We start from the raw sequence: 26,687 nt of genomic DNA on the forward strand, positions 1-26,687 counted from the left end.
ACAACGTTTCAGGTGCCGCAAAAAGTCGTTTTCTGTTGAAGGTTTTACATATGGCCTGAACTTGAGGGTCCCATTTCAAGTTTTCTTGCACATGGATGCCCAACAGTTTAACACAATCTGTTTGATTAATAGCTGAGTTGAACACAGAAATTTCAAGTCAATCGGATGAAAATTGGAATTTAGATATTTGATAAAAGTGGTTGACCTTTTGACCTATATTTATAGGATTTTGTCGGACCATGAACTCTGCCGTTTGGTGAAGTTTTGTGAAGATTGGTTTCAAATTGTGACCTGTTGGCAAGTATAAGTGAGCAGGACAGACAAACAAACACACACACACAAATATTGTGACCTGTAGGCAATAAGTATAAGTGAGCGGGACAGACAAACAAACACACACACACAAATATTGTGACCTGTAGGCAATAAGTATAAGTGAGCGGGACAGACAAACAAACACACACACACAAATATTGTGACCTGTAGGCAATAAGTATAAGTGAGCGGGACAGACAAACAAACACACACACACAAATATTGTGACCTGTAGGCAATAAGTATAAGTGAGCGGGACAGACAAACAAACACACACACAAACCGGAGTGATCAACATTCTTGGCCCAAAAAAATTATTTTATAAAAAAAATTATTTTTTGCCAAGTAATGAAGACAGACAGACAGACAGACAGACAGAATAATAAAGTCAATCGACCTATGTACTTGAAATTATTTTGATTTTGCAAGTAACAAAGACAGATAGGGGTGAAGACATTACCTCCATCCACCTTTGGTGGCAGAGGTAACTAATCTACAAGTCTTTTAAGGCTTTCTATTTACTACATTTACATTGATAGTGAAGTTAAAGGACTAAATTGGGAATTGGAAGAATAAATGGGACAAAAAATATGGTTCAGGAAGCGTCAAACAATATTGGGAAGGGAGATAGGAGAAAGAGAAGGGTACGTGTTATCCACACGATACCCGTTCATGGTATTACTTACAAGCTGGGATACCTGTTTTATGAAAGGAAAGAATTAGTATATTGATACCACCTTTTGTTCCAAAACTGCACCACACCACAATATTCACAACTTGTGAAAACCAGTGGCTTTACCATGGAGAGTTTAATTGAGAATTCATTAATTCAAGTAAGATTGTGCTTGAGGCCCGCTCCAAAGAGATAGATGTCTCAATCGGGAGCTCTGTTCAAAGCATCGTAGGTCGCAATAATGCTAGTTTCTGCTTCAGCCCAAAGGTAACAGGTGCCAGGTGGGATGGTAGGGAATAGGGGCTGTCACGTTTCCTGAGATCAGGCAGCAGCACTGCGACACCGGTGGCTCGAAGTTACCTTTCCCACTGCTCAAATGTCTCTTCTTGCCAAGAAGCAGCCGCACGTGTTGTGCAGCTGATGTTGATCTGGATAGGTTTCTTTTTCTTTTTACCATGGTTAAAAGTATGGTATGAACATCCAAGGAAAGAGATTCTTACCTCAGTAGGAACAGCCGCTCAAGACAGGATGGGTCAGAAGTCAGGGAGCATGAACACAGAGAGTGGCATAATAACATTTGCACACCTAATTAATATCTTTCCGTCCAAGTTTGATATGAGTGTTCTCATTACGCTCCACCAAAAAGCGAGACTTCAAAATAAACAGTCCCGTCACCAAATATCTTCTTGACAAAAAATCTCCGATTGTTGGCACCACCAGTGATCGCACGAGGTCGCCAAACTTGAGGCTGCGGAACTTCCGCGCAGTAGACATGGAGGTTTCGAGACGGCGGTAAAATTGCCCTTCTCAAGAGCCATGAAACGCACCATATATATATATATTTTGCATACAAGATCGAGGCTTGTGTAAGAGCTAACATTAATGACAAAAAAACAAACGGACACATAAGACGAAATAAAGGGAGCGGGAAACGAGATGGGGAGAGAAGGGGGAAGCAAACAAGTACAACATTTGAGAGCAGGGACATCGGGAGATCTGTGGCAGGGAGAGGGCTTGGGGGGAGGAGGCGTAGGAAGGGGGTGGGAGAAGTATAAAACACATGGACACAGCTAGGACTTCCAGGAAAGAAATCGGAATTTCAAAAAAGTGGATCTGGGCTCAAAAAGTGGATTTCAAAATCGATATCGACAAATATGGGTCCCTTTCTTACTTTACAATGAAGGGTTAATTGATACAATTGTTCTTCGGCTACATTTGTGGGTAAAGTCAGGGCAGCTGTCCAGCAAATGAGTGGAAGACACAGCTCAGCTAAATAGATATGCTGGTCTTCGCCCGTGTTATGTGACACGTGATAGGTGTTAGCCAATTAGATTGTATATAAATGAAAAAGAGGAGAAAGTCGCCTAATTAAAGGCTGAGGTGGCATATGAAAATAACCTCAAGACAATACCGGAGTCAGACTTGGTCTGTGTGCCAAATGTGGTGGTTGTCGGCCCAGCGGTCTTTGCAAAAAAAGAAGAACACACAGACATACAATACAGCCAGATGACGAATGTTATCTATATAAATAAAACACAGTTTGTGTGTGTGTGTGTGTGTGTGTGTGTGTGTGTGTGTGTGTGTGTGTGTGTGTGTGTGTGTGTGTGTCGTGTGTGTATATATATGTTACCTATAGACTCCTAAACGGAGAGGCTCACGTACTTGATTTTTGGCATAGACATGGCCTACCTAAAAATGACCTGATGAGATCCATATTTTTTATTCATATTTTACTTGGCGCATTTCAGCGAGGAACATTATACACTGATCTCAGCCTGTGCCAGAGCAGCTCGCTGATTCGCCCAGAGCGATCACGTGATATTCCATGCTCGCCGCCAGACACCACGCTGCCTGCGACACAAGAGATCAGTGGCTATACTCCCACGCAGGCTGCATTGGGATTTGGTGTGGGGATTATCAGCGGCAGCCTGGTCACCAGTGTCTGAAGAATGAAGTTTGGACGTACGAGCCAGGCCAGGCTGCCAAGTTCAAGTTGCCTGATACCCTGCCCGTTTGCACTCTCTGCGAATGTAGGGGGGTCGAGGCTCCTGTGTGTGTGTGTGTGTGGAGGGGGGGGGGGGGGGGTTTGTCCGAGGCCAAGTTTTTTTTTTTTTCATCTTCATATCCATGTTTTTAGCCATAACTTAGCGCATTTCCGATTGGGTTCTGAACATTACACTGACAGCCTCTGCCACAGCTCAGAGCGATCACGTGACAATTTTCAAGTTTGCAAGGAAGAAAGCACTAGACCCCAGCCCCATATATACATCACTGCCTGCACCATCAATTTGCATGTTATCGGTTACCTTTTATGGCTCGCTCAGGATCTTCGTCAGGCTCGCGAGCGAGTTAGCCAATCACCTGGGAGCATGAGGCCACGTTGGCCACGCCCACGACGTGGCATTAACAAGACGTCGTTTGTTTGACTGCAGAGTCGTTGAGGATCTTCATCTGGCGAGCGAGCGAGTTAGGTGACCACGTGTAAACGTAAACGTGGAAAAAATGGAATTTATCTACGAGTTCACACATGGAAGACTGACTGTGATAAAGGCAATGCCACCTAAAAAAAGAAATTTGTCGCGTTCAACCTCCAGAGCAAAGAAAATCGCTAATCGGAAACTCCATGAAACTGATGAAGATACTTTTCACCGTCGACAAGCCAATCAAGAACGTGTCTCTAGATTCAGACAGCGAGAGACAGAAAATGAGAGAGCGGCACGTCTGAACGCCAATCAACAACGTCTGGCAAGGGCCAGTCAGCGAGAGACAGAAGATGAGACAGAGGCACGTCTAAACGCCAATCAACAACGTCTGGCGAGGGCCAGACAGCGAGAGACAGAAGATGAGACAGAGGCACGTCTAAACGCCAATCAACAACGTGTGGCGAGGGCCAGACAGCGAGAGACAGAAAATGAGAGAGCGGCACGTCTGAATGCCAATCAACAACGTGTGGCGAGGGCCAGACAGCGAGAGACAGAAGATGAGACAGAGGCACATCTAAACGCCAATCAACAACGTCTGGCGAGGGCCAGACAGCGAGAGACAGAAGATGAGACAGATGCACGTCTAAACGCCAATCAACAATGTCTGGCGAGGGCCAGACAGTGAGAGACAGAAGATGAGACAGAGGCATGTCTAATAGCCAATTAACGACATCTGGCGAGGGCCAGACAGCGAGAGACAGAAGATGAGACAGAGGCACGTCTAAACGCCAATCAACAACGTCTGGCGAGGGCGAGACAGCGAGAGACAGAAGATGAGACAGAGGCACGTCTAAACGCCAATCAACGTGTGGCGAGGGCCAGACAGCAAGAGACAGAAGATGAGAGAGCGGCACGTCTAAACGCCAATCAACAATGTCTGGCGAGGGCCAGACAGCAAGAGACAGAAGATGAGACAGAGGCACGTCTAAACGCCAATCAACAACGTCTGGCGAGGGCCAGACAGCGAGAGACAGAAGATGAGACAGAGGCACGTCTAAACGCCAATCAACAACATGTGGCGAGGGCCAGACAGCGAGAGACAGAAAATGAGAGAGCGGCACGTCTGAACGCCAATCAACGTGTGGCGAGGGCCAGACAGCGAGAGATAGAAGATGAGACATGCACGTCTAAACGCCAATCAACAACGTCTGGCGAGGGCCAGACAGCGAGAGACAGAAGATTAGACAGAGGCACGTTTAATCGCCAATTAACAACATCTGGCGAGGGCCAGACAGCGAGAGATAGAAGATGAGACAGAGGCACGTTTAAACGCCAATCAACAACGTGTGGCGAGGGCCAGACAGCGAGAGACAGAAGATGAAACAGAGGCACGTCTAAACGCCAATCAACAACGTTTGTCGAGGGCCAGACAGCAGAAGACAGAAGAACAGCGCCAAAAACGACTCAACAACTGGCAACCATCAGGCAGACGGCAGCCGGCCATTGCATGGGAGAAGGCTGCATTCAGTTACAATCCGAACACTGACTACTCCTCAAAGGTTGATATCGGCTCCATGGCGTTCACCTGTCAGTTTTGCCATGCCTTGAAATGGAAGGGCCTTTTGCCTTTTGCCATGTCAAATAAATCAAACAATTCCGGAAGTATACAAAGTTGGTGGTATAGCTTCTTCTTCCTGATCAGCATCACACTTACCTCAGAAACGTGATGAATGCTACATTCATCCCATTCACCCACCAGCATATATATGAACCCCCTTCCTCTCCTGCCTCCCCCCTCCCTCCTCTCCTCCCCTGCCTCCCCCCTCCCCCTCCCCTTCCCCGCCACGAAAACGGGGACCGGACCTCACACAAGCCACGCCAATCGAATACGCCCGACCGGTGTGCGTATCACGTGACTCGTGCCGTTACCTTTTATTGAACCCAATTCGAGCGGTTCTACTCGTGCGATGCTCGGCCAATAGTGAAAGGACGGGAACGATCAAATAAGAGGAAGTACACGGGTTTATTATTAATGTACAATGATCCGAAGAGACACAGAGCAGGCACTTAAGCAGTCTTAACTTATCTCCAGACAAAGGGCCCACTCACTCACGCGGGGAAAAAGGAGGAAGGAAAAGTTCGCATTCCCAAACGCGTCCTGGCGTCGTCCACTCCGGACAGCTCGCTCGGCGTGGCCCTCTGGTGGCCATGGCATATATGCAGGGAGCGCAGGCAAGGAGGTCGCGCGTCTGTGACCCGGAATGGGTCGTCTTCACAAGCGCAATTTAATACAGGCAGCAGAGCGCAGGGCACAGGGAGAGTTCGTGTACAACAAGGCTATTACAAACAGTTCAATCCACTCGTTCTGCTGCGGTTCTGACGATCTCTGACTCGTTCTCACCTCTGACCTCGTGCGTTCTCTCTTCCCTCTCAACTGAGGCGGGGGGCCCGGGGCAGGGTTTTATGGCTCTGCCCCGGCCTTACCCGAATGTTCCATGCTCCTCCTCCCGTCGCGAGCCACTCCCCTCGAGTTCTGATTGGCGGCTCGTTGCTTACCGGCCACTCCCCCTGCAGCTCCTCCCTTCGGCCTTGCCAGACTTGTTCAGGCCGAGCACGTGGCATTCCAGCGCAAAAGAACACCTAAGCTCACTGGCCTGCTCAATGCAAAACTAACACAGGAAAGGAGACTACACTTACATTTACTAAGAGATAACTGAACTACAGCGAGGCTACATGTTGTGGTGCGTCTACCGACGAGGGGTGTTATCCTTTATTCTCAAAACCGCAACAGTATTTTAATTACAAATTAGAGGTGTATAAGATTGTGAATCAAAAAAAGACTGGTGAAACAAACTCCTATTGAACTTTTTCGCAATTTTTTATGCATACTTCCGCATCCGCAAGATGGCGGCCTCCATGGAGCGATTTGGTACGTCAAAGCTTCGAAATTCTCAAAGGATTCAGCAAAATCTGGCCTTTCAACATAATACGTATGCGTTCATTCACAACACCGGCTACGCCAGCTATTATACAGTGATGTCTAAAATATGCCTTTGATTGCAGACATATTTGGATTACAGCCTTTTGACATGTATGTTCAGAAGTGTTTTTTTGTTACACTTTATGGAGAGTAATACCTGAGGGTTACAACTGGAAAAAAAATCCATATCATTGAATAAAATAAGTTATTCTACACTCTTGCATAGAAAAAAACTTCAAGTGCAAACTTTTTCAGGTCCTGAAAGCTATAAATTGGGTTTAAAAAATAGATAAAACTGACATTTAAAGTGAAAGGTTCATGGTTTTGTTCCAAAAAGGGCATTTAGATGAGTCACAGACTGTATAGTTCACATCAGCACGACCAGAGACGATACATATTGTATAGTTATTGCCAGGCTAGCATGTTTTTAAAATTGAAATGAAGCACTCCTACGGTTTAAAAAAACACTAGAAAGCATCTGGAAATGCAAGGCTCGTCCACGTCCTCTTTCTATTCAGACTTCTTCCGTGTGCTAAATAAACGTGATGAAAACAGCAAAAGGAATTTGACGATTTTAGGTGACATTGACCTTTTCACTTCAAAAGCAAGTCTTCAGTGACCCAATATGCAAACCCTGCTCAAATTTCAAGTCAATCGGATGAAAATTGCCGATTTTATGCAACCTTGACCTTTGACCTTTTCATCTAAAAAAAAAAAAAGAATCCAATGGCTTCTAGCTTTTGAATGGTGAACCAATTCAGTGACCCAATATGCAAATTATTAAAATTTCAAATCAATTGGATGAAAATTAACGATTTTATGTGATTTTGACCTTTTGACCAAATTATTAATTTTTCTTCCCCATATTCTCATAAAAAGGCTTTGTTGAAATTTGACTACAACAGCTCAAATGGTAAAAAAAAAATGTTATGGCCCGGACAGACACAGACTCAGAATTGATTGAAATGCTCGGCCCCCGCGCGGGGATGGGGAAGAGGGAGGGTGGGAGTGTGTGGGGGGGGGGGGGGGCGGGAGGGGGTAGAGCTAGTTATCAGGCCTATTGTTTTCCAACAAAGTAAAATATTCTGTTGTCGTTAAATCGAAGGGAAAGTGTGTGGAGGCTGTTTTTGCATCTTCGTGTACACGTTTACAAGGCTTCTTGTAAACAAGGCTCTTCTTCTTCTTTCCTCTTCTTCTTCCTAGAAGGCTCTTCTTCTTTCCCCATTGAAGCTGACGCATGTATTTGAACTCGTCGATCACCACTTTCCTCATTCTCAAGTATTATAAATGGGAAGAGTTGATGGTTTGAAGAGGAAGTTTATTTTCCTTGTTGTACCGTGTTCGCACCTTGCTGTGCCGTATTCCGTAGATAAAGTACATTGTTAAACCTGTAGGGACGTGACATCATGGGGTAATATGGTTATAAAATGATTAATATTTTAAGTTTTGAGGTGTGTGTGTATGTGTGTATGTATGTATGATCATCTTACCCAAGACCATCCAAACTGCATAACGCACCCAGATACTTCCACTGAAAGTCATCATTAGGTAAACATTGACCATCACACTGACAATTGGCAGTAAAGGAAGCAACGGAACCTGCACCCAACACAGTAAAACACACGAGTCTTGGAAGAGAGCACGACACAGGTAAGGTCCTTAAAAATAAGCAGCTCTCATGATCGCTTTCTGCTGCATTAAAACAAAAACAACTACAGGGTGAGTCATAAGTCCCAGGAGTAATAACATATCACTGTAATAACAGTAATACATAAAAGAAGTAATAATAACATATTACAGTAATACAACATTTATAATACCTCCTTAGACATTGAGTGCATCTGGAGGACATCCGCCATTGTCATGGCACAAGATAACTTTTCTCCACGTCCAGTTTGAAAAACGATGCAAAATACCATGTGTTATGGTGCCAAATGCTTCTTGAATGCGTTGTTTCAGTTCATCAACAGATGCCATGCGATGTTCTGCAACCTTTGCTTTGACGTACCCCCACAGAGCATTGTCACAAGTGGTCAGGTCAAGACTGCACGGTGGCCACAGTCACAAGCTATGGACCTGTTTTCATGATCTGCATCTGACAATTCACAAATGGCATTTGGTTTATCTTACTATAATTCACCAAATGTCCGTCCGTCTGTCCGTTCGAAGGTACTGCAAAAACGGCTCAACTGATCGCAACGATATTTTGGGTGGGTAATCCTGGGACCCCCTGGAGTAAAACAGGCTATATTGTTTTTTCCAAGTTTTCTAAGTTTTCCAATTTTCCAGTTTTTCCAAACGATGGATTATATATTTACCGATATAAACAGTGATGTGGCTTTTATTGAAATTCTACAAATACTGTTTAGATTTTGATGACAATTATGAACCTGCCGTGAACGCGGAAGTGGACAGATGACGGCAATGCGCGGGTTTGATAATATCCAAATACAACCATCATTCAATCGTAATGTTAAATCGTTAAATGTTAATCGTGTTAATCGTTTTGTTAAGTATCAATTGATGATTGGAATTGAGTGAATACAATTACGATTTTGAATTCGTAATTGTGTTTACCCAACCGTATGGAACTTCACATCAGGATTTAAATATTTGTTTATGTCACGAACGTTGTTAAAAGTTTATTATATTAATGTATATTTGTGATTGGAGTTATGCTGTTTGGAGTGAAAAAAGAGATATCGAGTTCAGGTGAATGATGGAATGCCGTGATGGTTTCTACTTTCTGAACGTGAATTCGCGGATCACCGTATGCAGATTCGCCATTGACTGGGTATGGAACAAATGTACCCGTTTGTTTGCCAACGGGTATGTTTTTCATGGAAGTCCTTCACGAACTTGCTGTCCATGTCTGACGTGCGACTGAAGGTGCTACAGGAATGTGGAATTTATTGGTTTCATGCTTTAGCATTCGCCGTTTCTGCATTGTCTGTTTGCTTCTGGCCACCCACCCACCCATGCATAGCATGGGTACCTCACTAGTATGGTTTAATGTGAAGATCTTCTTTCATTGTGCAACAAACCAATGAATACGAAACACCCAACTCTGCAGAACTCCGTAATGATTTTTTTTGGAGATCTGAGAATGGATGTTTTAATGTTTTGAATTCCCAAATCACGATTTTTTTGGTCATCTGCTTCTCTTGCTGTTGAATACACTTCCAGTCAAATGCCTTTTTCCCCAAAGATGAAGATTTTATTTTAACGGTTATAGTTTTCCAAAGCACTCCTTGGATGTTTTCTTGCACCTGTTTCATTGTCTTGTTTGTGCTTCTCCTGTAGTGGTGCCACGCCACTGCTACTAGCCTCTCTTCCACTGTATATTGACTGTTGTCTACCATCTTGGTTTAATGTATTATTTGTATTATCTGAAAAAAAACCCCCCAAAAAACAGTATAAATACATGGTATAAACAAATCTTGTATAAAACAGCTAAAACCCTGTGCTGGGACTTATTACTTACCCTGTAGAACGACACTCGGTAGAGCGCATACCTCCGCCAGGCTGAACAGTTTACGTTTTGTATCCCACTGATAGGTCGGATCTAGATCCTGACCTGAACCAAAATCTAATCGGCTTGTTCTGGTCACCTACCCAACTCATCCACCTAAGTTTTGTCATAAGTCATCCACAACTTTCTGAAATATCATGCTATGTATATATATATATATACACACACAATATTATGCTATGTATATATATACACAATATCATGCTATGTATATATGACCCAGTCGTGGCGTGGTACCACATGTTCTGCCAAATTTCGTCCGAATCCGTCCACAACTTTTTGAGATATTTTGTTCACAAACGGACAGACAGACAAACGGACAGACAGACAAACGGACAGACAGACAGGGGTGAAAACATAACCTCCATCCACCTTTGGTGGCAGAGGTAAAAATGCTTACATATTTTAAAAAAAGAACACCAGGTACCATTTGCAATTTATTGAAGGAATGTGCTTACAGTTTATTAAAAGTGCTTAGCCAGCTTACCCATACCGCACTGTGAAAGAAAAAGAAAAAAAAACACAACACCATCATGTACCGTTTAAATTGTTTATTTTACAAGCACACGCAACTTTTCAAATGATTATGATGATGAATTAAAATCCCATGAATTCCTCGAACTTTGAGGGTGACCCAAATGATGGTGCTGCAAAATCGTGCACTAAGGGAGAGACAGGAGAAGTTGAAGAAGGTGCTGATGGTCTTGAGGTGGAGGGAGCAGGGTGGAAGAAATGTGTAATGGAGAGCTGCCTGGCAGATTGCTGCAGGTTTTGATGCAGCTCTTTGTACGGGAGCAGCACATCATCCAAGCCACTCTTGAACTTGTGGTACCGCGCCACGACTGGGTCAGCGTCTTGCAACCTGTCGACAAGCGCCCGCATGTCCTGCAGCACCTCGCCCAAGAACTGGACTGTGAGGTTAGACCCCGGCACCTCTTCTTCATCACTGCCTGCCTCCTCCTCCTCCTCTGAAACCTTTGTAATGGCCTCCGCCTCCTCTGAAACCTTTGTAATGGCCTCCACCTCCTCTGAAACCATTATAATGGCCTCCAACTCGTCCTCAGTGAGTGGGTTTAGGGAACGGTTCAGCATCATGTGTTTCAGAATGAAGTACGTTTGTGTGAATAAGAGGTCCACTCAAAGCCATACTTGTCTGCGTGTTGTCCTCGATCCATATGTTGACAGTCTTCTCCATCCTTTCCATGTGGAAATTCTGGACATGGGTGACCACCTTCGTACTCAATGCAACGCTCGCTGAAACACTCACAAATCGTCTTCTCCTTCCATATGTAGTGAACGGTGGATTCGTTGACGCCGTAATGTCTTACGTTCCGTACGTAGTGAAGGGTATGCAGGTGTCTTCTTCTACCTCAGGGAGATGGATGCCCCTGCCTTGCATAACCCCAGGTCACCTGTGGGCAAGGTGTAGTACCTGTCAGCCCCCCCTTGCCAGGGTAAGGATCCGCAGCCATGTGGTTTAAATGGTAGATGGTTCTGCACATCTAGTGGATGAGAGTCCAGTTGACTCCAACAGCACAGGCGGAAGAGGGTGAATTCCCCAACGACCAGCAGAGAGACTAAGAGGAGTGGCGACCCCCCATCTATACCACACACTTACCCATGTGTACCAGCCATAGAAAGGCAATGCCATCATTGCCCGAGGAGACTCAACATCATCATTATGCCTGCTCCCAGAGGCCGCACTCTCTCCTCTCGAATGCCGGTCCAGGTAGTCGACGCATCTCCAGCACTGCTCTTGCGCTTGGGGGCCATTATTGAATGATGAGTAGAGTGAGAGTCAAAAACGCCGGTCAAAGTAATGGGATGAGAAGAATGATTGAGGCCCAAGACACGGACTGTATATGTAGGAATGCGAGCATTGTGGGTAGCTGCGGGAGGGGTGAATACTCTGCACATCGTTTGTGGCGGATGTTATCGGATGATGCCGTATTGAGCCTATCTGCTAATTTCAATAATAGATTTAATGAAGAGTTGTCATTCTATAACTCGCAGGGTTGACTTGTTTACGCAGCTAGTGGAACATCCCCCAAAGTGTTTTCATTGTGTAACATCTCTGATGATGCTTTACCATAAATTGCAAACTGTAATAAATTTAATGAAGCGTTTTCATTCTATAATTCGCGGGGTTGACTTATTTACGCAGCTGGTGGGAAATCCCACAAAGCCTCTCGATTATAGTGCTGCTAAAATTTGCGGACAGGAAAGCCATGAAAACGTGAAGCACACAGCAGCCAATGCAGAAGCAGGTCAAGTTCGTGGCTCATAGAAGATGTTTTTTTGAGTATGTCCAGCTGCTTTATGCATGGCTGGTGAAAGATGGGTTTTATAAATGTGTCAAGCTAGTGGCTCGTGAAGAAAAAAACTTGCGCCCCCAAAAAACTGCAAATTCGCAGGACACTGCCACTAATAGGAAAGAAACTGCGAATTTGCGGGACACTTTTCCGCGAATAGAGAAACAGGTCGCATTTTATCAACCGTGAATACGTGGAAACTGCGAATAGCAGAACTGCGAATAGCTGGGTCTGACTGCACAGATATATTCAAAGTACACCGCCCCCATGCCAAATAAATAAATAACATATCCTTCAGCGTGTGGCATTGCCGGGGCACCTTTGGTGCCCGGCGATGCCGCCATGCGGCACTTAGATGGTATTGCGGGGGAGAGGTGTACAAAAACCGATTGAATAATTGCGTAATTAAAACAAATAACGATGGTAAAATAATAAATTTCTTAATCAATTGGCTAACGGCATACTTAAACAACCAGTGTTTCATCCGAAGCTGTAGCTTTTTGAAAATTAACTAAATAATTAATTGATTAAGCAATAAATAATTAATTGATTGATGAATACATCAAAAATATCCTTCATAGCCAAATCACTTGGTCACTATCGTGTCTTCAAAAGGTCTTCAAAACAGCTGTTCAACACCATCTCAAGTCATCCCCCATCCAAAACAAATATCTTTTCTACAACCGTTAAACCACCCCACCCAAAACTTTGTTTACATATCCATCTTGTTCATCCCTTGTTTTGTCCCCTACCACTCATCGTTATCTGCATCCCTGGGTTGTCTGTCTTTGTTGACTTTCTCCTTCTGCCCTGCTGTTGGTGTTTCCCCTTTCTCCTGCTGTTCCCTTTGCTAGGTTGTGTGCTGATCTGTGCTGTGTCCAAGCTCTTCCACGAGCCTAGACCTTGAAAAAAATAAAACAATAATAATAATAAAAAGGAGCAAATGCACACCATGATGCTCTGGAACGATTCTGAACACGATTCTGAACTCTGAAGACGATTGAGAGAAAGCTCAACCAGAATGGGCTGTTGGGTGGAATTTTCATAGTTTGTCCCCAACTGTGGCTCAATATGTTAAGTGGAGATAAAGATAACAGGATTTGAAATTGCAAGTGGAGACAAGGCAGACATTTAATTTTGCATACTGTAAGTCAAAAATCTAGAGTTGCATCAATTCATTTTGCTATACCTCTTACATTGTGTAGCTGTATGGCAATAATTTCAAAAAAAAAAATGGTTCAATGACGAGCATCAAAGTGGTAATATTACCTTGAAGGTGATACAATCAGTGTTCTGTGGCTGTGTCCAGAGGATGATACTAGCAATAAGCAAGCCTCCAGATAAGACGATGAAAATCACTATGGCAAAAGGTGAAGGCTGCATGAAATTGTCAAGCCAATGCACGAGGACAACACTCCATAAAATCGCCAGCACACCTGTAGGTAGGTACAGTCCACCAAGTAATTGATAAGTTAGTCTGCTGCAGATTCAGAATTTTCCTCTAAATAAAAACTGAGTACGTTAGAAACAATTCCAGAAACCTTTTCACCAAACTAACTTTAGAGCACCAGGAATAGACACATGTTAAAACTGCTTGTTAATTAGTGATTCTTGTGAAGACAAACATTTTGTGATGCAATGCTCTAACCACATGTCTCAACTTTGCTTAAGTGTTACACATAGCACTGTAAAAATGTACCAGAAATTATCAATGCTCATATTGAGTCAATGTGCCTTAACCTGCAGGTAAATATACAGAAAGATACAGAACATCTTCAGCTCATGCTGACAATTTTGTAATCTTGGACCTGAAACAAGAGAGCCACTTGCTCTTGGAATCAACAAGTGCAAACATAGTGTGACGAACGACCAATGCTTGCAAGGTGTTATACAAGCAAAGATGTTTTACAGTTTGAACTCGCAGTCCACTCGAGGGGTTGACTGTAAAAAAAAAAAACAAGTAAATAAAGTTTTCAATGAAATGTTGATTTTGATATTGAAGTGAGGTTTTCATGTTTCATTAACACAAATTTGTACTTCAGTATTAACTGTGCAAACTAGAACAGTACTTGGTAGAGCACATACAGTCACTTGAAAAAGTAAGTACACCCCATGTAAGGTTTTGACTTTTTCAACATATTTCAACATACAGCTATTTGATCTTCATTTCAACAATATTGATAGATAAAGGTGACATAATATAACAAATATCATGAAACATTTACATTTTGTAGTCCATTGTATAATTTAAATAAACATAAATGCAAATTTCGCAGGTGGAAAAAGTAAGTATTATTGGCTCTAATAGGTGGTATTGCCCCCTTTGGCAGAAACAACCTCAAGTAGGCGTTTCTTATAACTGACATCGACTGAGAGAAATGTTTGCCCACTCCTCCATGCAGAATTCTTTCAGCTGTGCGATGTTCGAGGGGTTTCTTGCATGTACAAGTCGTTTCAAATCCCCCCACAATATCTCGATGGGATTTAGATGCGGGCTTTGACTTGGCCATTCCAGAACCCTCCATTTCTTTCTTTGCAGCCATTCCTTGGTGGATTTACTGGTATGTTTAGGGTCATTGCCATGTTGCAAGGTCCACCTTCTGTTGAGCTTCAACTTTCTGACAGATGGCCTCACATTATCCTCAAGCACCCTCTCGTTCAATGAAGAATTCATAGCGGATTATATGATGGTGAGCTGCCCAGGCCCTGATGCAGCAAAGCTGCACCAAACCATAATATTTCCACCACCATGCTTTACAGTTGGTATCAGGTTATTGTGGTCAAATGCTGTCTTTGGTTTTCGCCAAACATGTCTTCTCGTACTGTGGCCAAATAGCTCTACCTTTGACTCATGTGTCCAGAGCACATTGTTCCAGAAGTGCTGGTCTTTGCCTCGGTGTTCATTGGCAAACTTTAGTCTTGCCCTGATGTTCTTTCTGGACAGCAAAGGTTTCCTCCTGGCACACCTGCCATGTAGATCAAATTTGTGCAGCCTCTTTCTAATGGTAGACTCGTGTACTTTGACATCAACAGTGGCAAGAGCTACCTGTAGGTCCCATGATGACAGTCTGGGGTTCTTAGAGACTTCTTTCAGCATCTTGCGGTCTGCTCTCGGGCTGAACTTGCTGGGGCGGCCTGGCCTGAACAAGTTGGCAGTTGTTTGGAATCTTCTCCACTTGTAGATGATCTTCCGGACAGTCGAATGATTGATTTCAAATTGTTTGGAGATCTTTTTAAATCCATTCCCAGACTTGTAGGCATCTATAACCTTCTTTCTGAAGGCATCAGAGAGCTCTTTTGATCTAGGCATGGTGACGCCGCACACTTCAACAACAAAGAGCAAACCAAACTAAATGTCTGAGGTTTAAATAAGACAGCTTCCTCCAAGCTCCTCTCTAACGATGTTCTAATCATTTGCACCTGAGCTGGTGCACCTGATTCTAATTTTAGGTATTTGAAGTAGTGATAAATGGAGGGGTGTACTTACTTTTTCCACATGCAAAATTTGCATTTATGTTTATTTAAATTATACAATGGACTACAAAATGTAAATGTTTCATGATATTTGTTATATTATATCACCTTTATCTATCAATATTGTTGAAATGAAGATAAAATTGCTGTATGTTGAAATATGTTGAAAAAGTCAAAACTTTACATGGGGTGTACTTACTTTTTCACGTGACTGTACATCCACCAGGCTGAACAGTTTACGTTTTGTATCTCACCGATAGGCCGGATCTGAATCTGGACCTGAACCAAAATCTACACAGCTTGTTCTTGTCACCGACACATCTCACCCAACAAGTTTGTCCAACAACCTACATAGCTCATCCGTCCACAACTTTTTGAGATATTGTGCTATATATAGTTTTTGACCATATATCTCAATGGTGAAGAATCACTTTAAAATTCTAGGATCCAGATTCGTCCTTGTCACACACCTAACCTGTCCACCAATTTTTGTCCAAATCCGTGCACAACTTTTTGAGATACTCTGCTCACAGACAGACAGACAGGGGTGAAAACATAACCTCCATTCTCTTTGGGTGGCAGAGGTAAATATAGAGCCAATGATTTTCTGTGATCACAGAAAACTGAAGGAAACATGGAATCCGTGACTTGAAACATAGAAAAAACAATGTTGTAAATGACAGAAAACGTCAAGATTCAGTCTACAATTTTTAATAACTTCACACATTTTTAGTTATTTATTGTAAACCTGACAAATTTCAGTCTTACGGACTTACGTTTCATACGGACTGCCTTGTCCAGTGTTTAATGATTTCAATAAACCGAAATGAATGAATGAAAAACTGAATACCATTGTATGAGTATTTTTACGTGGGTCCCGTCTCGCTTTTACGAGGAATTTTTCTCTCCAGGTGAACACTGGAATCATGATCGATGCCTTTTGTTAAAGTTTTTATTAAGCATTATGTATTTTATTAACATGTTAAATTGCCTTCGTATTTCTGTCCATTCGTGCAAAAGTGTCGTTTGTTACTGATCGTAAAATCTAAAAAATTGAGAAAGCATTCAAGTAAAAAATACAAAAAAACAGCACGCTAAAATAAAACGAGCTTGGCTAGCAATGTCTTATTTTATGCCGAGTGATGATGACTCCCACAAACGGCTCCAGTGCATCATAACGCATATGTTTATAGGTGAGAGGACTGACTGAGCCCCTAGCCTAACCTTCTTTCCCTAATAGGCATGATGCAGATTTTGTTGACGCAGGCGTTTCCAGGAACCTAACCACCCCATAAAACAAGGGTTGACTGTATTCATTAAACTGTCAGATTTTGTGTGGGTTTGTCTACAGATTTAAATCCCACAGCATAATTACGAAAAGGAAAATAAAAGAAAAACGCCATTCACAATTCTCTGCACAAGGGATACCATCTAAGCCAGTGATCCGAGTGGGGCGGAGCGCAGCGCAGTATCAAGCCAATGTTGGAAAGTTGATTTCAAACGCAGCTGCTTCAAATGAGCGTAGCTGCAAAGAGAAATTCCGCGATTATTTTTGGCAATCAATCATTGCTGACACAATTGAATTGGCCATGGGTGGACTCCAATCAAGTTGTAGACACATCTCAAAGATGATAAAAGGAAATGGGATGCACCTGAGCTCAAATTGGACTGTCATAGCAAAGGGGTTGAATATTTATTGACAAGACGGTTCAGCTTTTCATTTTCAATAAATCTGTAAAAAAAAACATGTTTTCACTTTGTCCTTATGGGGTATTTTGTGTATATCGGTGACAATTTTTTTTAACTTCACCCATTTTAAATTCAAGCTGTAACAACAAGATGTGAAAAGGTCTCCTGTGAATACTGTTACATTTATGGGGGGTGGGGGAGAGAGATAAGACATATAACTTTATAGAGTAGTATGGTCCATGTGTGAGTAGAAAGCCAATCTCGATGTAAGAAGTAAGGACATGTCAGTTTAAGGATTGTCTGTTTGAATGTGTACCGCATGTAAGGTGGTACTTTGTAATAGATAGCAAGGGAATAAGTGAAATAAATGTGCGTACAAGCCTCCATGTAAACATCTACCGGGTGCACTGGGTGACAGCTCTGTAGTGCAGAGAAGAACGAGGCAGATCATGGAACTCTGCCAGGAAAGGAGAGAGGGGGGTAGAGCTATGATTGTCAAATTGAAGGGGTGGAGCCCAACGCCTCGAGGAGCGGAGTGTTGTCAAGGGAGACGAGGGAGGAGCTGATAAAAGGTGCAAGAGGATTGCAGTAGTCCTGAGGAGAAGGGCAAGGAGCCTGGATCGAGCGGGTTGAGTGCGTTGAAGAGCTTGCTGTTTGTGAGGAAAACTAGGAGAGTTCTGGGAAAGAGGAGAGCTTTAATGATGTCGTCCTGCCTGCCTGCCTTGGCCCTGGTGCTGTTCTCATCTTCCCCCCTTGCATGTTCATAGTCCTGCTCATCTCATCACCTCTTTGTCTTCCTGATCGTCTCATCATCCATCGCCTGCTCGTCCTCTCGTGGCCGCCACCATTCTCCTCTGTTACCACCACCACCAAAGAGAGATCAGTCACCCGGTTTTGTCCCTCTCCCCGTCTGTGCTTGTGAATGGAGTGAGGCACCTTAGTTTTTATACGATTTATTTTACCTCATTGTACATAGTTATTTGTTCCTGGAATTCCTCATTTTCCCCTCCCCCAATCCCGTCATCGAATTCCCCTGTCGGGTCAATCTTCCCTGGTTATTATTTGTTTGGGAATAAACCCATTTGGTTTTGTAAAAGCTTTAAGGTTCTCATGATTCTCCTCAGTCCCGCGCGTGAGCGTAAAGTCCGCAGTAATTGACAGAGTCTGAGAGGGGTGAAGCCTGTTCGGCCCATCCGTTCAGAGGCGTTGGAAATCCCTCTGAACATGACAATACTTTCTGAAGGCACTTTAAGTGGCTCTTCTTCTTAGCATGACTTTTGGGGATAACCAGAAAAGGTTTACCCAAAAATAACCAAGGAAATGCTGGCATTTCACATCAGACACCGTAAAAGTTGATAAAAAAAAATCAAGAATCAAGTCAAAGCAGTTTTGTGCACAGAACTCTCTGTGCATAAAGCAGTCCATGGATGAGCGAAATGTCAGAGAGCAACAAGCAGCATGTGGTGGTTCGTATGCGGCCTGTGGCTGCTGGCTGCATCATTTTATGGTGGTGCAGCTGTGCCGCTTTTGCAATGCCCCCATTACCAGTCAGTTGGTACTTGTTTGCCAACCTCAGAAGGATGACAGGCTGAGTCAACCCACCTGGTGTTAATTCAACATGACAGGGACTCAAACTGAGGACGCTAACATTTCAAGCCAGCCACCTTAGCCGTTAAGCCAACACGAGGTTTAGAAGCAAGTTGACATATTGCCAGAGGATCAAAGGGTAACGCGGAGACGCAAAACGTCACACATGAGTGGATAAGTGGCAGAAAGGAAAGCTGTGAAAGCAGAGATGGGTATAAGATAGCATGAGGTGACGATGGGCAGCACTCTTGAAAGACTGGATGGTGGAGAATGAGACAAGACACGGGAATTCAGTTGCAAAGATGAAAGACTAAATATATGAAGGAATGGAGATGAAATGACATCAAAATAAAATCTTCATGCAGAACTAGAAATACAAATTAAGGGATTATAACTCACCAACAACTACAACACAAACACTGACAATGATTCTCGCGTTGGCAGACGGAATGTCCTTCGATGAGCAGCTCCCCCTCTGGCATTGATGGTTACGATCTTGGCAAGAGTTTGCCTTCTTATCATTGTTTTCTACACCATGACTTCCACCAGGAGCCAATTGTCGACTCCATTCGTCTGGTCGATATCTGGAGGATGAAGTGACTTGTGTCATGCCAAGCAAAACAAAAAAGTAAAAAAGCAATGACAATGCAGCTGGTAACGATTTTGACACCGGATGTCTCAAAAGGAGTAAACACATGACAAGAGCATGAACGAAACAAGCACATGTGTGAAACTGCAGAAGTTTTGAAAAAAAGAAATGAATGAGTAGTCCAGGAGCTGCTGAGTGGGACAAATAGGGTGAACCCATCACTAAATGCAACAGAATTTTTAATTTATTTCATAACACGACTTTTTATGGCTTAAATAACATCCTTAAATAACATCAAAAGTCAACCAAAAAATAATTAGTGGAACATGTTTATTTTTCAATTCATAAAAAAACGCTATTTGCATCTACAGTTTCTTCAGAAAGTATTCACACACTTTAGTTTTTTCACATTTTGTTGTGTTATAGCCTAAATTTAAAATGGATTAAATTGGGATTTTTTGGTCACTGATCTACACATAATATCCAATAATGTCAAAGTTGAAAAAAATATTTAGAAAATTTTACACAGTAATTTAAAATTAAATACAGAAATATCTAATTTACATAAGCATTCAACCGCCTGAGTCAATACTTTGCAGAGGTGCCTTTGACAGTCATTACAGCTTCAAGTCTTCTTGGGTATGTCTGTATCAGCTTTGCACATCTGGATTTGGGGAGTTTCTCCCATTCTTCCTTGCAGATTTGCTCAAACTCTGTCAAGTTGGTTGGGGAGTGTCAGTGAACAGCAATCTTCAAGTCTTTCCACAGATTCTCAATGGAATTCAAGTCTGGGCTTTGGCTGGGCCACTCAAGGACTTTCACATTCTTGTTCTGAACCCATTACAATGTTGCTTTGGCTGCATGATTGGGGTCATTGTTCTGCTGGAACGTAAATCTTCGCCACAGTCTGAGGTCTTTTGTACTTTGGAGCAGGTACAAAATCCTCAGGATTTGCCTTTATTTGGCTCCATAAATTGTTCCCTCTATATTTACAAGTCTCCCAGTACCTGCCACTGAAAAGCATCCCCACAACATTATGCTGCCACCACCATCCTTCACGTTAGGGATGGTGTTAGATGGGTGATGAGCTGTGCTTGGTATGGGTGATGTGCTGTGCTCGTTTTACACCAGGCATAGCGCTTTGCATTCAGGCCAAAGAGTTCAATTTTATCTCATTAGACCACAGAATATTTTGCCTCCTGCTCTCAAAATCTTTCACATGTCTTTTTTCAAAGTCCAGATGTGCTGTCATGTGCCTTTTTCTCAGGAGTGGCCTCTGTCTGGCCACTCTCCCATAAAGCCTTAATCTGTGAAATGCTGCAGAGACTGTTGTCCTTCTGGCAGGTTCTCCTATCTCAGCCAATGAAGTTGTGATCTCAGAGTATTCATTGGGTTCTTGATCACCTCCCTGACAAAAGTCATTCTGGCCCAGTTGCTCAGTTAGGTTGGACAGCCAGCTCAAGGAAGAGTCTGGGTAGTTCCATGTTCTTTCCATTTCCTAATGACGGAGCTCACTGTGCTCTTGGGAACTTTTAACACTCTAGAAATTGTTTTATACCCTTCCCCAGATCTATGCCTCCTCACAATTCTATCTCGGATTTCTACGGACAGTTCGTTGGACTTCATGGTAGAGTTTCTGCTCTGACATGCACTGTCAACTGTGGGACCTTCGGTGTGGTGTGTTTCTTTCTAAATCGTGTCCAATCAATTTAATTGGCCACAGATGGACTCCAATCACGTTGTGGAGACATCCAGAGGATGATCAAAGGAAATCGGATGCACTTGAGCTCAATTTGGAGTGTCATAGCAAAGGGGTTGGATACGTATTGACTCAAGACATTTCAGCTTTTCATTTTTTATTACTTTGTAAAAGTCACGAAGAGTCTACCATCAAGTCATATTTTGGCAGGGCAACATGGAATTGGATCCTCTTCAGTCGGGACGGACAGTTCACGATGGAAAGATGGTACCTCTGGAAACAGACCACCAGCACCTCAACGATTACTAGAGGTGATCAGATGCAAATGCAAAGTGGACTGCACAACGGTGCGATGTTCATGTGAAAACATGGATTACAATGTAGCTCTGGATGTACAGAATGTCGAGGACTTTGTGGTAATGCACCAGAACCAGTTTGTATGTTACCCAACGAATATGAAGAAGATGACGACTGAGATATGACTAAATCTGATGAAAGAGAGAGACATGCATATTGTTACGGCACTGGGGTTTGGGGTTCACCACGAGGGGAGCTCTTGGATTTGTCCCAGCCTTCGACACTTGTACGCCACGATTTCGCATATAACTCTGCGGTCCGTCGGGTTGTGAATGTAATGTCACAACCGTAACCGCCCGTCTTAGAATTACTGGCCTGGCAGGGTGGCGTTCTGCTGTTACACGTTACCTTTCCGTTGACACGGCAACCTAACTAAGGACCACGCCCTCAATAACCACCCATCTATTTATTTAAGGACAGCCAAGAAAACTGTGGATGGCTATTGGCTATATCTGGAGCCAATCACTGGGGGACAACTTCCTGTCTAATTATGCTTATACCTGTATTGGACCAATCGAGGAAAGGACATAAGTGAATATCGTCTGAAATGCCTCACTCATTAACAAGCACATCTATTTAATTTATACATTCATTTCAAATTGAATCAAGCACAATGACAGGTATTTATCCAAATCAAAGCAAAGAAAGCACATTCAAAAGATACATGAGGAAAGTAATGATCTCAGTGCTTAAGGAGCACCTTAAACAATCTTATCTATCACTACACACAGGAAATGACACGTCATCAATCAACCGGGAATTCGATTATATCATTGCTGAATTGGCTGAATTCGATTATATAATGAAACAAACTTCACCACGACCAACAGATTTTATCAGGTTTTGCATTTGTGTGCAGCACCATCATTCGCGTCTTTACTTCATGCAATGTAAAGACAGCAAGTCTGTATTTTCCGTGAAATTTATAGGAAGGAACGGCGATGGAAAAATCCAACAATGGATACCATTTCCGTATTTACCAACCAAGACAGACGTTCTCCTGCCTGGCGGACGTCTATTCACTGTAACATGCTTGCAAGATTTTGTACCTGGCTAACCTCTACAAATATACCTCATAAAAACTACCATGGGAGTAATTCACATGATCGTGATCATGATGTGCTAGTGTAGCGGTTACCGCTGGGTATACACAATCGCCTTGCACCTGCCGAGGACGCGGCCAGGGAGCGATCATGCCGGGCTCGCCCAGGCCGCCCGGACAGGCCCAGACGCGCCTCTCCCGGGCATGCCCGGACTCGCCTTTCCCGGGCTCGCCCGAGCTGCCCGGTCTCGTCTTTCCCGGGCATGCCCAGCCTCGCCTTTCCAGGACGCCCGGGCACGTCCAGACTCGCCTTTCCAGGGCTCGCCCGGGCACGCCCGGTCTCGCCTTTCCCGGGCAAACGCTCCGGCATGATGTGTTTGAGTGTGTATATATATTGCTGCCCGATAAACAGGCTTGACAGAGTGTGCTGGGTTCTGTACGAATAAACATGCTTTGAACTCAACCAAATGGGTAGAAAAGATCAAGGTTTTGGATGGGGGAAGATAAGAGATGGTGGTAAACAGCTGTTTTAAAGACCTGGAGGGAGGAGTGGGATTGAAGAGAGTGAGGGAGTTTGTTCCAGAGGCGGGAGAAAAGGGGAATGAAAGAGTGAAGGTGAGCAGAGAGCCTAGATTTTGGCAGTTTAACCATAAGAGGGTTGCTGGCAGATCTTGAGCGACCTGGAGGAATATTTGGGGGACAGAGCACAGAGAGAGCTGGGGGAGCAAGGCCGGAGAGGAGTCGGTAGAGATGGAAAGACCACCAACCTGCCTGCGGTGAGTGTGTGAAAGGCCCTCGGAGTTAACTTCATCGCAGGAGATTCCAATGATTCTGAAAGCTTTGGTTTCAACAGCGTGAAGCCGAGCTAGGTGTGAGGCAGGAGCACCGGCCCAGAGGGGGGGGACAGTATTCCATTGAGCTGTGGATGAAAGCCTTGTATGTGGTGAGGAGCACAGGTGTGCCAAGGAAGGACTTCACACGGCGGAAGATGCCCAGTCGGCGACAGGCTTTGGAGGCCAGCTTGGAAATGTCGTTTTCCCAAGAAAGATTATGGCAGATAATGAGACCCAAAAGCTTGAGTGACAGAACTTCTTGGAGAGGATTGTTGAGAAAGTAAATGGGAGGGTTTTCCAGTCGGTCCTTTCGGAGAGACATTGTAAGAGTGTGCGATTTGTCAGGATTGAAAGACATGTTCCACTTGTTTGACCAGTCTGTGATTTTTTCCAGGTCTGCAGAGAGTGAGGAGGCTGCAGACTGCCGATCTGAGGGATGAGGAATGGAGCGGCAGATAGTGGAGTCATCAGCAAAGAGATAGAGAGGATTTTCCAGAGAGTCGGAGAGATCATTGATGAAGACCAGAAATAGCACAGGGCCCAGAACACTACCTTGGGGAACTCCAGCCAGAACAGGAAAGGGAGATGAGAGAAATCCATTCAGGGCCACACGTTGCCTTCGACCAGAGAGGAAGTCCGCAAGCCATGAGTGGAGGTTTCCATGGATACCATAGGAGGAGAGTTTGGTGAGCAGAGCTGGGTGCCAGACCGTATCGAAGGCACGTGATATGTCAAGTGAGACAGCTCTGATTTCCTGTTTGGCATTGAGGACCTCCATCCATTGTTGAGACAGCAGAAGCAACATGTCCAGAGTAGAATGACCTGGTCTGAATCCAAATTGATGATCAGAGATCAAGCCATTGGAGAAGAGGAAGGATTGGATATCCGAAGCAATGATGGATTCCATGACTTTGCTGGTAATTGGAAGCAGGCTGATTGGTTTGTAGTCGCAAGGATCTGTTTTTGCACCTTTTTTGTGTAAAGCGGTAATGTTTGCTGAAATAGCAACCAATTGTTGCGGATTCGGGAGTCGGCGCTCCCCTTATCAAGAGGGGGTTAATCCCCTTGTCTTTTAAGCTGGCCGTCCCCCAATCCTGGAAGCTATGACATCACTTCTGGTCGGTGGTAAGTAGGGTTGTAAGCCTAATTAGTCTTAGTACCTAAGTACTACCACCGGCCGTAAGCGAGGAGATAACTCCCTCCCGCGGTAATGGATACGCCGAGCGAAGCAAGCCGGGCCGTTAACCATCAGACTAAACCCGATTAAAGCGGTTCCGAAATCGTGCCACAGGTACTCAATTGAGAAAAGACGCAAACGATCGAATAAGAGGAAACCAGAGTAAGGGAAGAACAAAGAGTGGGTTTATTAATTATGTACAAAACCAAAAGAAGAGGAAACGAAAGGAATATACAAGAGGAAGAAGAGCAAAAGGACACAGGGCAGGCTTACCTATACAGTCTTACTTATCACGACCCCAGGGCAAACAGACAGACTCACACGGAATGGTAGCTGGTAGGGGAGGAAGGTCCAGGCAGATGGTTCCAGGCAGGTAGGCTCCGTCCAGGCTCCGGGTCCATGGGCGAAGAACGGCAGGCAGCTTCGCGTATCGTTGGCACGTGACCGGACCTTACATATGCGAGGGGCTGGAATGCTGCGTACGTATAGCGTGCCAAACGTTCTCTCTCTCCCGATCAATCAAGGTCCGTATCAAACGGCAGTTCGTATCAAACGATGGTTCCCTGCGCAGTTCGTTGAAACAAGCGCGCCTCCCGATCAATAGGTTCATCAAGCGCCTTTCCCAACGAGTCCGTTCAATGCAATCCCCGGCGCAGTACTTTCAATAGCAACGGTCCCCTGCGCAGTTCTGAAAGCAGTCCTCGCGCTTGCGCTTATATAACGCATTTTGAAATAAATGCGCACTTCATAGAGACACGCATGCCAGTGAGCTCACCTCAGCCCTGGTTGGATCGCGAGGGCTCACCGGCTCCGCCCTTGATGGCTCGTTGACAGGGCCACGCCTCGTTCTTGGCGGTCAGCTCCCTTCTTCTCCAAGCTTGACCGCATGCGTAATGGCATTTGGAGCGAGGCAGCGAACGCTGCTGCGCAAGCAGAGGCATGTAATAGAATTTGGAGAGAGAGACTGGCAAAATGGACGGAATGGGGCCTATCTAATTTAATTAGTGCAACGTAGATCCAACTATTGGGAACACAGCCTTAACTAGACACATACTAAGGAAATAACTGAAAGTTCCTATGGTGTCCTACATGTTGCTTATGGACTAACTATGGGTGTAACCTTTAACCTTTTAAATGATGGGATATTTACAAGAGTTATTATTTATTTACAAAAGTGAGGGGTTCTCAAAACCGCAACACTGCATCCTCCTTTCCTCCAGGCCCGGCCCGGGCCGAAACATCTTTAACTTAATGTGACACTTAGGTGTGGTAACCCTCTACTTTTAACCTCACCCTGAGTGCGACAGTTTTAACACGAAATATGTCACGCCTGCTGCGTTGCATTCTACCTAACAGACTCATGCCCACAGACTAACCGAATTGCGGAATTATTTTGAAACTACACATAAAAACCGGTGGGGAGCATTATTTACAAAAACACTAATTATTTACAACCTATCACCCAGGACCTGTCTTTTGTGGGAAAAGCAGAACTTTTGAGAAGAGGAAAATATTGCGATGCACTGCACCGATGCACCATACCATATGCACCCATATGCACCAAAAGCACCATAAATGAAAATGCACAGAAAAGCACCAAAAAGCACCATCAAGGAAAGGCACAAAAACAAACATTTAAAAAAAAATGGGGTCTTCTTTCTTCTCTGCTCTGCTGGGCCAGTGGTTCTGGTTGTCGATGATCTTCATGCTTGATGTTATTTAAGAATAAAAGGGCACACACTGCGTCTGCTTTTTATTATTGATTCGGCCACAGGGTCAACTCTGGTGGTCCACTGCTGGGCATGGGTGCCACTTTGAGAACAGTGGTCCGCAACCAGACACCGCTGGCAATAATGGTCGGTCACAGCAGAGACCCCAGGCCACAGAATGTGTGGTCCATGAGTGGTGCCAGTGTGGTCCATATGGTGCATCAGTGCAGGCCGGAGGCAGCAATGGTGTGGGCACACAGCTGCGGCCACCTGCGCACTCCCCCCGGGCCCAAAAA

This window comes from Myxine glutinosa, chromosome 1, assembly GCF_964187855.1.
Source record: "Myxine glutinosa chromosome 1, kmMyxGlut1.1, whole genome shotgun sequence".
NCBI lineage: Eukaryota > Metazoa > Chordata > Myxini > Myxiniformes > Myxinidae > Myxine > Myxine glutinosa.